This window comes from Bos mutus, chromosome 5, assembly GCF_027580195.1.
Source record: "Bos mutus isolate GX-2022 chromosome 5, NWIPB_WYAK_1.1, whole genome shotgun sequence".
NCBI lineage: Eukaryota > Metazoa > Chordata > Mammalia > Artiodactyla > Bovidae > Bos > Bos mutus.
In genome coordinates, this window is record NC_091621.1 from 10822214 (window position 1) to 10838598 (window position 16385).

Here is a 16385-nt window from a genome sequence, read left to right on the forward strand (position 1 = left end):
CTAAAAGAAGCACCCTACATTTCCTCCTGTTATCAAGTGCCCAACTTAGGACTGGAGAGAAAGACAAGAGTTATTCCTCAAGTCCGTAGATCTTGCCCATCTGATTCCTCAGACTGCTTTATTGAGCAATTTGCAGAGTAACAATTTGATGGTACCCCCACCAATGTCACTGGCCAGGACCTTTGAGATAAGATGAATTAGAGTCATCTTATTTGACACCTAAAAATTTTTGCACTTTTAATCACCCTAATAAAGTTATTAAAATTATTTGTTCTAAACACAGACATTTCCACATTGTCTTTTTCAGAATTGGAAAGGACATGGTCCACAGCCAATGAATGTCAAAATAAATAGTTTCATCTGTTCTAAGAATTAGCCTAAATGTTTTTCTTCTTTTTAGGCCATTTGAAAACAGCAGTGATTACCATGAGAAAAGTGGTGCCTATTTAAAGGGTAATTATAAGAATATGAAATTGACAACAAAATTAGTGTTCTTAGTTGTTTTTTAAAATCATATTAGCACTTCCACAGCAGACTGGATAAATCTCTTTCCTACTGCTTACAGCTAATTAAAATATTAATACATTTGGAATACAAAAAAATGTGATCATATGCAAATATTATTTGCAAAAGATAAATTCATTGTTCATAGAAAATCACATCTAAGAAAATTAGATACAAAGGATATTTATCTAGTTCATGTAGTTGTTGTCCAACCTAATCTTTAAAACCAGTGGTAGGTAAGAATTTATTTTTTATAGTTATAAATCTTTAATAGCAAGAGTTTAACTAAAGGAAAGAAAAATATAAAAACATGAATTTGTTCATCTTTGCCAGACTCTAACATTCTGATAAAATTTCATTTCAAGGTTATTTATCACTTGAACCTCATTTAACACAGTACCTGCAATTCTTATAATTCATATATTCCACAAATCTAGGAGCATCTTATTAAGTAGCAGAGATAATGCTAGCAGTAGAAATGCCACTGCAAGTACATGGTGTCTGCCTTCAAAATGTTTAGTTGGTAACAGAAAACAATTACGATACAATATTATGAGTGTTACAATGAAAGGATGTCTTATGTCAGGTTGTTATTTTAAAATGTACCATAAACTTGGGGGCTTATAGACAAATTTATTTCTCACAGGTAAGTCTAAGAACTAGGTGCCACAGATTTGGTGTCTGGCAAGGGCCTGTTTATAGCTCATAAACTACCCTCTCTTTACTGTGTCCTCACATAGCAGAAAAGGTGAGGAAGCACCCTGTGGTCTCTGTTATAAGGGTACTATTCCACTCAAGAGGATTCCATCCTCATGATCTAATCACCTCCCAAAGATCCTACCTCCAAATACCATCATACCAGGGGAATAGGTCTGAATATAAAAATGCTGGGGAGACACAAACATGCAATTGATAGCATGGACTATATGAGATGCAATGAGAGTAAAAGCCCACAAGGCTCCTCTGTTAAAGTGATTTTCCAGGCAAGAATACTGGCGTTGGAGTGAAGATCCTTCTCCAGGGGATCTTCCTGACCCAGGTATTGAACCCAGGCCTCCCACATTGCAGACAAACTCTTTACTAAGCCAGATAATAGAGAGAAAGGGATTAAGAATAGCATGGGCAAAAGAACACACCACACACCATACATACATGCAAAGTATTTTGTGTAGCTGGGCATATAGTTTGTTCATAGAGAGAAGGCTGGCAGCAGACCAGATAAGGAATGACCTAGTACGATTCATGTGTTTGTCAGGGTAAATAATACTAGATGCTAGGATAATTCATAAATCCCAGTGGCTTAAGAAATATAAGTTTATCTCTTGCACAAATAAAATAGTTCAATTGAGTGTCTGGTGGGCACCCTTACATGTAATAATTCTAGGAACCTGGCTTATTCTTCCTCATGGTGCCATCAGCTTCAAGAAGTATCTGGTGCACTGCCCTTCTTGCAGGAAGGCTGTGCTCTGCATTGTGATCAGGGCAATCTCATATCTTAACATCCAACACTAGACAAGGGAAAAGAGCTGTAAATGACCACCAGCTCCAATCATACTGAAGTAGCTGTGAGGGAGTTCTCATAGATTGATTTCATTTACAGAGTCAGTAATGAATCATAGTTTTTAATCTTTGAGTTTTCTGTGGTTTGAGGCACAATAAAATGCTGTACTTTTGACCATTTAAACAAAAGAAGTATCTGGTTAATAGTATCAAGTGCTCCCAAGAGGTCAATCTAAGAAGATCTGAAAAGTACCCACTGAGTATGGCAATTAAGAGGTCACTGGTGATGATTTCAGTGGCTGTTTCATTGGAGCATTTTAGCAGAAGCGACAAGGTAGTTGAAGGGTAAAGAGAGGTGGGAAATAGGAGCCAGTAAACACCAACTCCATACAAATCTTGATATGAAGAAAAAAAGAAAACAAAGATTATGGATCAAGGGAGGCTTATTGGAGGGTTTTTTTTTTTTTTTGGTCTACTTTTACCATGAGAGAGAATTGAGCATAATTATACATTGAGGTAAAAGAACCATTAGTTTGTTTAGAGGAAAAGGTTGCATGTGCTGAGAACAAAGTAATCATTGGTTAAGAGAAGCCCCAGAGTAGGCAAAAGGCCATGATATTCAGAGGACAGATAAAAGGGTTTAGCCTTACACTGGAGGCCTTATGTTCTGTCCATTGACCTTGGAGAGAAGCAGAAAAGGGAAAGCAATTTTAAGACCCTTTCATGAATGTCAAGGACAGTGTTAGAGGTCCAAGCATATGTCTATGATAACTCTTCAAGTAATTAAGAAATAAACCATCTACTTTAAAACAATTATGAATCATAAGATATGAGATATTCAACCTATTCATGAAAGGTTTGGAAGGCTACTTAATTTTCTTCATTGAATATGGCTCCTGCTCACTAAATGTGTTTGAACAGCCAGACATTTCACTTATAGACTTAAGAGATACACATATATTAAATTAATATATGATTTTAACCATTACTTTGGAATTTTTAATAATGTGAAAGTTTGACAATGTGTATTAGATAGTGGTAGAGTAATTTTTTAGTTTCTTTGTATGTAAAGAAATGGAATGTAATTCCATTTTTCTTTTCACGGAAATAGGGCAATTTAATTTTTTGTATTTGATTTAAAATATATTAAAGAACAAATCGTAACATTCTTAATGTTAGCATTTTGTGCATTTTCCATTGTTTTGAAGAAGATTAGGGCAAAGTTCTAAAACATTTTTGTTTGTACATCAAGACAAAATGTTATCTCAAAGGCCATATAAAAAGATGAAAGGAACCATTTGCTTGATTTTAATTATACTAAATTATCCATTAGATTTGCCATTTTACTTTTAGACATTAGATAATTGGGTCCATTCTGCTTTTCTCTTTGTAGAATCCACAGCAACCACAAGCGTGGTTAATTCTAAAGTGTTAAGTAGACTGTCAATGTATTCTAATGAGCTTAGAGGAGTTTACCACTCTGGCTTCCCTTTTCCTTTTCTAAAAGGCAGAAATTTACTGGCTTTTTGGAATCATAAAATCTCAGTGTAAAAAGGAAGGTTAGACAGCTTCACAGCTACCACACACTAACACATGCACACTTTCATTCATCTGTGAATGTTTGATAAGATACTAGGGCTTCCCTGATAGCTCAGTTGGCAAAGAATCTGCCTACAATGTAGAAGACCTGGGTTCAATCCCTGGGTTGGAAAGATCCCCTGGAGAAGGGAAAGGCTACCCACTCCAGTATTCTGGCCTGGAGAATGCCATGGACTGTATGGTCCACAGGGTTGCAAAGAGTCAGACACAACTGAGTGACTTTCATTTCACTACCCCTATATCCTTATCACATATCCATCTCTTCCTTGCTGTCTATATTCCAGCAACACTAGCCTTCTTCAATTTCCAAAGCTCCTTTCAATCTCAAGGACATCTCACATTTTATTCTGTGTGCCTACAATACTCTCTGCCTTGATCTGTCCCTTGGTCTGGCTGATACCTGCTCTTCTTAGAAGTCTCTATAATTCAGGTCCACTGACAAAACATGGTTCACTGGAGGAGGGAATGGCAAACCACTCCAGTATTCTTGCCTTGAGAACCCCACAAACAGTATGAAAAGGCAAAAATATATTACACCAGGAGATGAGCCCTGAAGGTGGGAAGGGATCTAATATGGTACTAGGGAAGAGAGAAGAAATAGCTCCAGAAAGAATGAAGAGGCTGGGCCAAAGGAGAAAGATGCTCAGTTGTGGATGTGTCTGGTGGTGATATTAAAGTCTGATGCTTTTATATCAGTAAAAGATATAAAAGAACAATATTGCATAGGAACCTGGAATGTTAGGTCCTTGAATCAAGGCAAAGGAAGCAACAGTTAGAACTGGACATGGAACAACAGACTGGTTCCAAATAGCAAAAGGAGTACGTCAAGGCTGTATATTGTCACCCTGCTTATTTAACTTATATGTAGAGTACTTCATGAGAAACGCTGGGCTGGAAGAAGCAGAAGCTGGAATCAAGATTGTCAGGAGAAATATCAATCACCTCAGACATGCAGATGACACCACCCTTATGGCAGAAAGAAAGAGGAACTAAAAAGCCTCTTGATGAAAGTGAAAGAAGGAGAGTGAAAAAGTTGGCTTAAAGTTCAACATTCAGAAAACTAAGATCATGTCATCTGGTCCCATCACTTCATGGCAAATAGATGGGGAAACAGTGGAAACAGTGTCAGACTATATTTTGGGGCTCCAAAATCACTGCAGATGGTGATTGCAGCCATGAAATTAAAAGACGCTTACTCTTTGGAAGGAAAGTTATGACCAACCTAGATAGCATATTCAAAAGCAGAGACATTACTTTGCCAACAAGGTCCATCTAGTCAAGGCTATGGTTTTTCCAGTGGTCATGTATGGATGTGAGAGTTGGACTGTGAAGAAAGCTGAGTGCCGAAGAATTGATGCTTTTGAACCGTGGTGTTGGAGAAGACCCTTGAGAGTCCCTTGGACTGCACGGAGATTCAACCAGTCCATTCTGAAGGAGATCAGCCCTTGGATTTCTTTGGAAGGAATGGTGCTGAAGCTGAAACTCCAGTACTTTGGCTACCTCATGGGAAGAGCTGACCCATTGGAAAAGACTCTGATGTTGGGCGGGATTGGGGGCAGAAGGAGAAGGGGACAACAGAGGATGAGATGGCTGGATGGCATCACCAATTCGATGGACATGAGTTTGGGTGAACTCTGGGAGTTGGTGATGGACAGGAAGGCCTGGCATGCTGTGATTCATGGGGTCGCAAAGAGTCGGACATGACCGAGGGACTGAACTGAACTGAACTGAAGCAGGAGATGTCAAGAGTGAACATCAACATCTTGGGAATCAGTGAACTAAAATGGATGGTAATAGGCAAATTTAACAGATGACCACTATATCTACAACTGTGGGCAAGTATCCCTTAGAAGAAATGGGGTAGCTCTCATAGTCAACCTAAGAGTCCAAAACACAGTACTTGGGTGCACACTCAAAAATGACAGAATGATCTTGCTTGGTTTTCAAGACAAATCATTCAACATCACAGTGATCCACATCTGTGTCCCAATCTATAATGCCAAAGAAGCCAAAGCTGAACAGTTCTATGAAGACCTACACGACCTTCTAGAACTAACAAAAAAAAAAAAAAAAATGTCTTTATCATCATGAGGGATTGGAATGCAAAAGTAGCAAGTCAAGAAATACTTGAAGTAACTGGAAAGTTTGGCCTTGGAGTACAAAATGAAGTAGGGTAAAGGCTAACAGAGTTTTGTCAAGAGAGCACACTGGTCATAGCAAACACCCTTTTCCAACAACACAAGAGATGACTCTACACATGGACATCACCAGATGATCAATACCAAAATCAGCAGCTGAAGATGGAGAAGCTGTACACAGTCAGTAAAAAAAAAAAAAAAAAGACCTGGAGCTAATTGTGGCTCAGATCATGAGCTCTTAATTGAAAAATCCAGGCTTAAACTGAAGAAAATAGGGAAAACCACTAGACCATTCAAGTATGACATAAATCAAATCCCCTATGATTATACAGTGGAAGTCAAAAATAGATTCAAGGAATTAGATCTGGTAGACAGAGTGCCTGAAGAACTATGGATGGAGGTTTTGAAACATTGTACAGGAGGCAGTGACCAAAACCATCCCCAAGAAAAAGAAATGTAAGAAGGCAAAGTGGTTTTCTGAAGAGGCTTTACAAATAGCTGAGAAAAGAAGAAAAGTGAAAGGCAAGGGAGAAAGGGAAAGATATACTTAACTGAATAAGGAGTTCCAGAGAAGAGCAAGGAGAGATAAGAAAGCCTCATTAAGTGAACAATGCAAAGTAATAGAGGAAAACAATTTCAAGAAAATAGGAGATACTAAGGGAACATTTCATGAAAAGATGAGCACAATAAAGAACAGAAATGGGAAGGACTTAACAAAAGCAGAAGAGATTAAGAAGTGGCAAGAATCCACAGAAGAACTATACAAAAAAGATCTTAATGACCCAGATAATTACAATGGTGTGGTCATTCACCTAGAACCAGACATCCTGGAGTGTGAAGTCAAACGGGCCTTAGAATACATCACTACTGACAAAGATAGTGGATGCGATGGAATTCCAGCTGAGCAAGTTAAAATCCTAAATGATGATGTTGTTGAAGTGCTGCACTCAATATGTCAGTGAGTTTGGAAAACGCAACAGTGGCCATGGGATTGGAAAAGGTCAATTTTCATTCTAGTCCTAAAGAAGGGCAATGAGAAAGGGTATACAAACTATCCTACAATTGTACTCATTTCACATGATGTATATTGTCACCCTGCTTATTTAACTTATTTGTAGAGCACATCATGTGAAATGCCAGGATGTATGAATCACAAGCTGGACTCAAGATTACTGGGAGAAATATCAACAACCTCAGATATGCAGATGACACCACTCTAATGGCAGAAAGCAAAGAGGAACTAAAGAACCTCTTGATAAGGGTGAACAAGGAGAGTGGAAAAAGCTGGTTTAAAACTCAGTATTCAAGAAATAAGATCATGGCATCCAGTCCCATCACTTCATGGCAAATAGGAGAGGAAAAAGTAGAAACAGTGACATAGTTTCTTTTCTTAGCCTCCAAAATCACTGTGGATGGTGACTACAGTCACAAAATTAAAAGCACTTGCTCTTTCAAGGAAAATTATGACAAACCTAAACAGTGTATTAAAAAGCAGAAATATCACTTTGCCAACAAAGGTCCATATAGTTGGTTATGGGTTTTCCAGTAGTCATTAACAGATGTGAGAGTTGGACCATAAAGAAGGCTGAGCACCAAAGAATTGATGCTTTTGAATTGTGGTGATGGAGAAGACTCTTGAGAGTCCCTTGGACTGCAAGGAGGTCAAACCAATCAATCCTCAAGGAAATCAGTCCTGAATATTCATTGGAAGGACTGATGCTGAAGCTGTAGCTACAATATTTTGACCACCTGATGCAAAGAGCCAACTTGCTGGAAAAGACCCTGATGCTGGAAAAGATTGAGAGCAGGAGAAGGGGGAAAGAGGATGAGATGATTGAATAGCGTCACCAACTCAATGGAGATGTGTTTGAGAAAACTTTGGGAGATAGTGAAGGACAAGGAAGCCTGATGTGCTACAGGCCGTGGGATCACAAAGAGTTAGACACAGCTTAGTGACTGAACAACAACAATAATTCAGGTCACTGCTCTAAAGAAATCTTTTCTTGGCTGACCTCCAAAATTAGCTTCAGTTTAGTTCAGTCGCTCAGCGTGTCCGACTCTTTGAGACCCCATGAATCACAGCACGCCAGGCCTCCCTGTCCATCACCAACTCCCAGAGTTCACTCAGACTCACGTCCATCGAGTCAGTGATGCCATCCAGCCATCTCATCCTCTGTTGTCTCCCTTCTTCTCCTGTCCCCAATCCCTCCCAGCATCAGAGTCTTTTCCAATGAGTCAACTCTTCGCATGAGGTGGCCAAAGTACTGGAGTTTCAGCTTTAGCATCAGTCCTTCCAAAGAAATCCCAGGGCTGATCTCTTTCAGAATGGACTGGTTGGATCTCCGTGCAGTCCAAGGGACTCTCAAGAGTCTTCTCCAACACCACAGTTCAAAAGCATCAATTCTTCAGCACTCAGCCTTCTTCACAGTCCAACTCTCACATCCATACATGACCACAGGAAAAACCATAGCCTTGACTAGATGGACCTTTGTCGGCAAAGTAATGTCTCTGCTTTTTAACATGCTAAGTTGGTCATAACTTTCCTTCTAAGGAGTAAGCGTCTTAATTTCATGGTTGCAGTCACCATCTGCAGTGATTTTGGAGCCCCCAAAAATAAAGTCTGACACTGTTTCCACTGTTTCCCCATCTATTTGCCATGAAGTGGTGGGACCAGATGTCATGATCTTCATTTTCTGAATGTTGAAAATTAGCTTAAATCCCCCTTTTAAATGTTCTCTTTATTTTCATTTATCATTTTGTCATATCACATATAATAAAAGTTAAATTTAATTAATTTGTAGTTTATCTAATGACTGTGCCACTAAATGCTAATCTCCATGAGATCCGGAACTATACCTGTTTTACTCATTCCTATATTCCTAGGTCCTAGATGAATGCCTGGAACATAGTAGATATTCAATAAAAGGTTTTGAATAAATAAAGAATAATGTTACCCAGCATTTTATACTGAAAAATACTTACTGAATTGTAAAGAATCCTGTTCCTAAGAAACTCATACTGTATTGGGGCAGAAGTCATGTAAACATGTAATTACATTAGTGGCTAAGAAGGCAAATGTTGGACTGAAATCCTGGCTTCTTCCCATACTAACTTTTTGTCATTGACCAAAGAACATGATCTACCCAAGTCTCTGTTTCCTTCTCTGTAAAATGAGTGAAATTATATTACCAACCTAAGGCAGAAAGTGCACATTGCTTCACTCACTACTCACTTCAGTTCCATTATATCTTACCATTCTACCACAGAGCCTGAAAAAATCAAACTTCATTCGTAACCTTCAAGCTAAGGTTCCTGTTGAGATTTGGTTCCACTGAGCAAACTTAGAGGCAGAAGGGAGTTGCAAAATAGCAGCTACATGTAATAAGTACAGTGATAGAAATATCTGGTTCCTTTTAGACAGTTCCAGTCAAATGTCTTAAATCTAGGCTTAGGCACTGATCCTCAAGGGTGAGTAGTTCTTCTAGAATGGCCAGATAGTGTAAGTAGTATCCATTACTTCTATTGGTATTAACTCTAGATGCCTTGTTTCTAATTGTGAAACTCCAAGCTTGGATCTGTAGCCCTCCCAAAGATTGTGTGAGCTACATAGTACCTAGAATAAACCCTTGTCTGCTTCAGACAGCTAAAGAGGATTCCATAGTCTGCAACAGTGAAATCTGGAAGATTTACTAACAGTTTGTTGAAAGGGTTAAATCTAAGTGGAAGCTTTATCCTTGAGATTAGCATGCAAAGACTGCAGCAAATCAAACCAATACTGCTGCTGCTGCTAAGTCGCTTCAGTTGTGCGACCCCATAGACGGTGGCCCACCAGGCTCCCCCAGTCCCTGGGATTCTCCAGGTAAGAACACTGGAGTGAGTTGCCATTTCCTTCTCCAACGCGTGAAAGTGAAAAGTGAAAGTGAAGTTGCTCAGTCGTGCCCGACCCTCAGCAACCCCATGGACTGCAGCCTACCAGGCTTCTCCGTCCATGGGATTTTCCAGCGAGAATACTGGAGTGGGGTGCCATTGCCTTCTCCGCAAACCAATACTACATTTGTCAAAAACTTACTATTACTTTCTCTAATTTTCTATCAATGCTGTTCCTCAAAGTTCCTTGAGATGTCAGATTCTTGATTGAGTACGTGTACATATGGGTACTATTAAAGTTTTGACAAGTGCTCAGTTAAGTTGCTATTAAAAATGTATGTATATGCTACTAAAAATATATACATATATTTAGAGAGAAATTTGGCTAGAAGAATTAATTATATTACATTATTTTTTGTCATGTCTATCTTCATATTTCTTCATAAATAAATGCATATTTTTTTATCTTTAGAAAGACAAGCTTTTTAGCTATGAATCTCTCCACATTTGTATTGTCCTTTCATTTTGGGGGGCTTCCTGGTGGCTCAGATGGTAAAGAATCTGCCTGCAATGAGGGAAGACACAAGTTTATCCTGAGTTGGAAAGATCCTCTGGAGAAGGGAATGGCTACCCACTCCAGTATTCTTGCCTGAAGAATTCCATGGAGAGAGGAACCCGGCAGGCTACAGTCCATGGGGTTGCAAAAGAGTTGCACATGCCTGAGTGGCTTTCACTTTCATGTTTTGAAGAAGTTCTCACATGCACTACTTTGACAACAACCCTGTAAGGGATCTAGTAATATTGCCATCATATAACATGCAAACTGAAAACAAGAGAGACTAGTAGTTGGCAGAGACAGAACTTGAATGCAGTTCTTCTAGGTTATATGCTTTCTTACTTCACCACAGTTGATCAACAGTTCATTAAGGGCAGTTCTCTGTAAAATGAAATAAATTTGAATTGTCAGGGCCAAATGAAGGATTTGAATTAGATCCTAGACTGTGTCATTGATTTGGTCTTCTATTTGGGGCAAGCTAATGTCTTTTTCAGTTCATTTGTAGCTGTTACATTGGATACCACAAACTTCTGATCAAGATGGTCCCATAAGTTCACAATACATAGCAATGAGATTTTTTTTTTTTTTTTTGGCTAAAAATCTGAAAGAGAAGTCCAGTTCAAAAACCAGATAAAATTTCAGTGGACCAGAAATGCAACAGAACCCCAGATAGTACACAGGTTTGAGGGCTGGGGGCTGTTAGATTCTGATCCAGTAGCTCAGTTTCTGTATGGCAGAGGGGCTAAAAGTATTTTGTGCAAAACTGAAAGTGGGATCCAAAGGTAAAAGCCAGGGTCAAGGGCAAAGCAAGGGTCAGAAGGATGAATACCTAAAATCCAAAATTAAGAAAATACATGAGATTTAAAACTAATAAGTACAGCCAACAAAATCAACGATCAGTTTATCATTTCAGATCAATTAATTTCTTGAACCATTCTAATAGGTATGTTTAAAAGCTTGAAGAGATAAATTTTATATAGAAAAATCAATAAATTGTTAATCAAAATAGGAAGATATAAAACTATGAGAGGTAAATAGTAAAAAAAAAAAAAAAGGAATTAGAACTGTTGAAAATGAAAACTAGTGATCATGAACAATATCTGCCCTATTAGCTTACTAAACTGTGAGACCACTATGAAGACTAGACAGGATAGTGCAAGCCCGTTTTTGTGAGTTGAAACATTTTATACTATGGAACAAGGAATAGAGGGAATAGCCTGACAGATGTCTGTGTAGAGATCTCTAAGCTATGGGGCTGGCAAAGAACTGGGTTAACTTTAAGAGAGGGAAAGACAATCATCAAAGAGAAACTATACTGACAAATTTCACTTTATTCTAGAATTTGCCTAAAGAGCCAGTCTTCTGGGATACCCTGACTAGGATCTATACGTTAAGGAAGAAAGGATTTGTGCCTTTTCAAGTGCCCATGAAATAGCTACTCCTATATCTTATAGGGAAAGGAGAATGGGAAAAGGTACTATATAAATTAAGGCTATCGTTATCTTTCCCTTTTAGGGAAAACAAATTCAACACCTGGAGAGGAAAACGTCTGCACGTGGAAAGTTTATGTTTTTTATAATGTGCATTTCTAGGATGGTATGTCTGAAATTAGGCATGCAAACCTGAATTTGTGTATGGTATATTCTTATGCAAATGTGTACAGGCATAACTTAGTGCTTGTTCTGTTTCACTCAAAAGTAGGTGGAGATATGAATATTATTGAGCAAGTATAATTTTCATACAAGAATTGTGTGGGCAGCTTCCATTCTGGTTAAGCATCTTAACAAAAATGAAAAGCTCAGATAAGAACAGTGAGATTTTGTAAGTGTTAATATTACAGCATGAATGTTTCTAATCTTTCTCTAAGCCTGTTGCATCTTGAATTAGAAAGAATAGAGCCATCCAGGCCAGAAGGCAAATCACTACATGGGGAAAATTGAGACAGAAATGCTTTTTCCTATCTTTTAAAAAACATACATATATATTTTTAGAGGAGAAAATGGTCATTTGGAATTCTCTGTTTGGCAAGTCAGACCAAGCATGATGTTTGACCTAGATTATAAATATTCTATGTTGTGAAACTGAAGCACTTGGAAATATTTTCAGATGAAATTCAGAATAATATAACATAAGCCATAAAGCTCCACAGCCTCAGATCATATGAAAATTGATTCTGGCAGTGGTTGAAGTATATGAAGTGTGAATAAGCTGCACCTATCCTATAACTCACGTGCTTTGTTTTGAAGAAACTGAGAACTGGAAATGTGACTTTGACCTCCCTACCATCTAATGAAATCCCAGGTGGTACTAGTGGTAAAGAATCCCCCTGCCAATGCAGGAGGCATAGCATGCACCACCTAATGAAATCAGTGAATCTGATGTCTAAATAAAACACGTGGGAGTGGGGAAACAGCTGGAAATGTGAAAAGGGAAGGCCATTTTCTTGAATGTGAGCAAGGGGTAACCAATTTGCCTCTCTAGAAACATATCCAGGTCTGGGAAACAACAAAAAGAACATGAAAAACAATTCTGTAACAAGATTCCTATAGTTTGGGAGGGTTTCATTTAGAACAAAGCTATGGATGAGCTAAATCAGTAAGAGCTTTTTTGCTTGGTGACCTAAAGAACTTCAAAAAGCATTTCACCCAGTGATTGGTGCATAAGTAAAGGCTATATTCGGATGTGAAAATGGAGACACTTATAAAGATCTGATTTGTGTATAAAATTGTGCCATCCTAAAATGAATGATGAAACTCTGCTTCTAATTACACACCTGCTTCTCGAATCCATCCTTTGATTTCTATTCTTGGAGTCATCAGTGTTCTTACTACCTCTTACCTAAAATATTGCAATAACTTTCTAATGGTCTTCTGCCTTTAGTCTCTTCCCTGTCCAAAGCATTCTTCTGCTTAGAAATTTTCAGTGGATCTCCATTGGCTACTAAGAACAAACATGGTAGTATTTTCTATGATCTGGAGCCAAAGTTACATTTCCAGTCTTATCTGCCATTACTTTTCTCCATGTACTTTATGCTACAAGTTGGCTAATCACCATTCCACAAACATCCTCCAGAATATTTCTAAAACACAAATATGAAAAAATAAATAAATAAATAAAACACAAATATGATCTTGCTTTTGCCTAACTTAAAGACTTCTGTGACTTTCTATACTGTTGCTTTGTAAAATTAATTCTAAAGTTATTGCTCTATGTGATTCTCTAAATTCTCTAAATTATCTGTCAGGTTCTCCAGTCTGGTCGTCAGACCCCAGCTCACTCTCCTCGAAACCTATAATGAAGCCATGTGGAGCTACTTGTATGCATGCATGCTAAGTAGCTTCAGTCGTATCTGACTCATTGCAACCATATGGACCATAGCCCACCAGGCTCCTCTGTCCATGGGATTCTCCAGGCAAGAATACTGGAGTGGGTGCCATGCCCTCCTCCAGGAGATCTTTCCAACCCAGGGATTGAACCCTCATTTCTTATGTCTCCCACGTTGGCAGGTGGATTCTTTACCACTGGCGCCACCTGGGAAGCCCACCCATTTCTTTCCCTTAAACCTTGGTTAATGTTTTTTCCCTCTATCTTGTATACCCTTTCCTTCATCTTCATGCCTTCAATGCCCCGGGGTCCACATGGAAAAAAGAAAAAAGATCTTATTTTTTTCCAAGATTCAGCTCAAGCTCATCTTTTTTACAAAAGCCTTTCATTTGCATAAAACTTGATTGCCATCTTCCTCACACACACCCACTGTTCTTGCTATAACTCCAGTGCCAGGTATCTATTTTTATCATTAAATAACACTTATTTTGCATTAACCATTTCCAATTATGTCTAAAACCTCATTGAGGTCAGGGACAATGTCTTATTTATCTTTGTAATCCTAGCACTGCACACAATGCAGAGCACAGAATATTGTTCAATAAATGGTGATGAAATGCTAACTCCTTAAGAATAGGGCCTGGGGAATCCTCGTGGTGCTTAATGACCGTCTACTGAGAGAATGAATCAATGGTGGATACTTATTAATATAATCTCCATGCCATCTTTATGTGCAGTAGTCAAGGCACCTCTTTCAGATAGCACACTATATGTTGTAGAGTGGTTCTTCTCAAACTTTACCAAGCATGTAAATCACCTGCAGATCCTGGGGAAAATGGCATTCTGCTTCAGTAGTTCTGAGTTTGTATATGCTGTTGGTCCTCAAACTGCACTTTGAGTGACATAACTGTAGAGGACTCTAAGTTGAGGGATTTCACATGAGAGATTCAGAGAAGGTACAAGTAGCCCAAGGAAGTCAACAGAAGGGGGATCTACCTAGTGGTACCAGAGGTATTACTCATCCAGGTAGGCTTCTGAGGCTGTGCTGGGGGCTGAGGTTTTATCTTTATCACCTTTCTCTATCAACGTGGCTTTCAGAGTCAGGCTTTTCACCCCTTCACTCTGCAACTATGACTCAACCTGTATGATTTTTCTCAGTATAAGAGCTCCCCAGTTTCCATTTTAAAACTCACCTGAAGCTGTTCTCCTCTCTGCTTTTCATAAACTTAAATTCTCTCTGCTTTATTGCTTAAACCCTGGAAATCCAATCTTCCCCATTTTCAGAAGCCTCACCAGCTGCCTGAATTATTTTGCCTCCATTTTAATCAGAAACAGCTTTTCCCTTTCCAGCAAATGCACCAGCTTCACCTCTGCAAAGACCAGTTTCCAGCTGCTGCTGCTGTGATTGATAAGTACAGATCTCATTCTGAAAGAATTGCTGCTCTCCCCGCCCCACTTTCAGGAAAACATGAAGTAGTCAGGATTTTAAACTGTAGGGTGGCTTAGAAGAACACCAGCGTTCCTACTGTTGACTGATCAAATGTCATAAAGGAAAGCAAATGTAGGAGAGAAACTGGAGATTTGGCTGGCAGCTGCAAGAGCTTGTGAATTCATATAATATCATGGAAACTGCCAATGCTTTGCTAGTGTCAATTTATAATTAGAGATGCCATTTTAAGGTGAATTTTGACATTTACTGCTACTAGTTGACTTTTTCCAGTAATATCTACTTTCATATTATAGTGCTGTCTCTTTCTTCAGGAAGTTAAGTGAATCCAGAGGTTTCAGAGTCAAACCAGGAAACCATGAACGTGTTAAAAAACCATTTCACATCTTAAAACATAAGCCATTATTATCACAAACACACACAAAGATAAGCATATACATATTTATAATTTAATTATAATTATAAAACTTATACAAGTAAAATGACAATTTTATTATTTGGAATAAAGTTACGTGATTACAAACTTCTTTTCCCCCAGCAATATCCACTAGGTCCATCAATACATTGTTTCAATAACCCCATTCAAATGCATTAAAATAATGTATTTGAAATCTGATGTCATACATTTTAACATTTTTCCCAAACTATACGCATAATCTAAACCCTAACTATTAAATGGTTTACCTGCTGTTTAAAAATAGGCTTGTTTGATTAATTTTTCACTGAGGGGATAAAAATTGACTCAATTTTTCTATTAGTAGTAAGCTGGCACATTCTTTAACTGAGTTCAGAGCTGCCACTGACTTCAAAGGAGACATCACATTCTATTAGTTTCTTGAAGCAAGAAAGACCAAATAGATTCACTACATAAATTTTGGAAGCTTCTACATGTGCATTTATTTGCTCAAGATTTTAAGCCCAGCTAGCAGTACAGGCAGTGTACCTTTAACATCTGTAGCAGGTCTGCAGCCATTAAAAATTAACCCCTCCCTCACGGTTTCTAAAACAGATACAGACAACCTCAGAAAATGATTCTTTGGAAGAAAATGCTAACTTTGATTTAGAAAACAACCCCAAATTATAGAATTTCAGAGCTAGAATGAATCCTGATGAGTTTGATTCTCATTATTATAGTTTGGAAAGAAATAGAGTTCTGCAGAGGAGGGCACTCAGGCCAGGAATCTCTCCATAACCATTATGTGCTGGATATGCATATTGAGTAAACTTGGCAGTATTTAATTAGATCTCCAATTCATGTATTTTTAAATAAAGCATTAACTCTTCCTAAAATAGGTTCAAGTGTAACTGACACCACTTCTGGTGAAGGAAAATTTTCTTCCATTATGTCATACAGTGGGTTTTCCCCTTGTCATTAGCCGTTGGATTGAATCTTCAGTTCAGTTCAGTCCCTCAGTCCTGTCTGACTCTTTGCGACCCCATGAATTGCAGC

At 38.3% G+C, this 16385-nt stretch overlaps 1 protein-coding gene across 5 annotated transcripts in view; it reads left to right on the plus strand.

Annotated features, from left to right (window-relative positions):
• Positions 1-16385, plus strand: part of ANKS1B (ankyrin repeat and sterile alpha motif domain containing 1B) — a 1156394-nt gene that overhangs the window by 535983 nt on the left and 604026 nt on the right. The window lies entirely within an intron of this gene.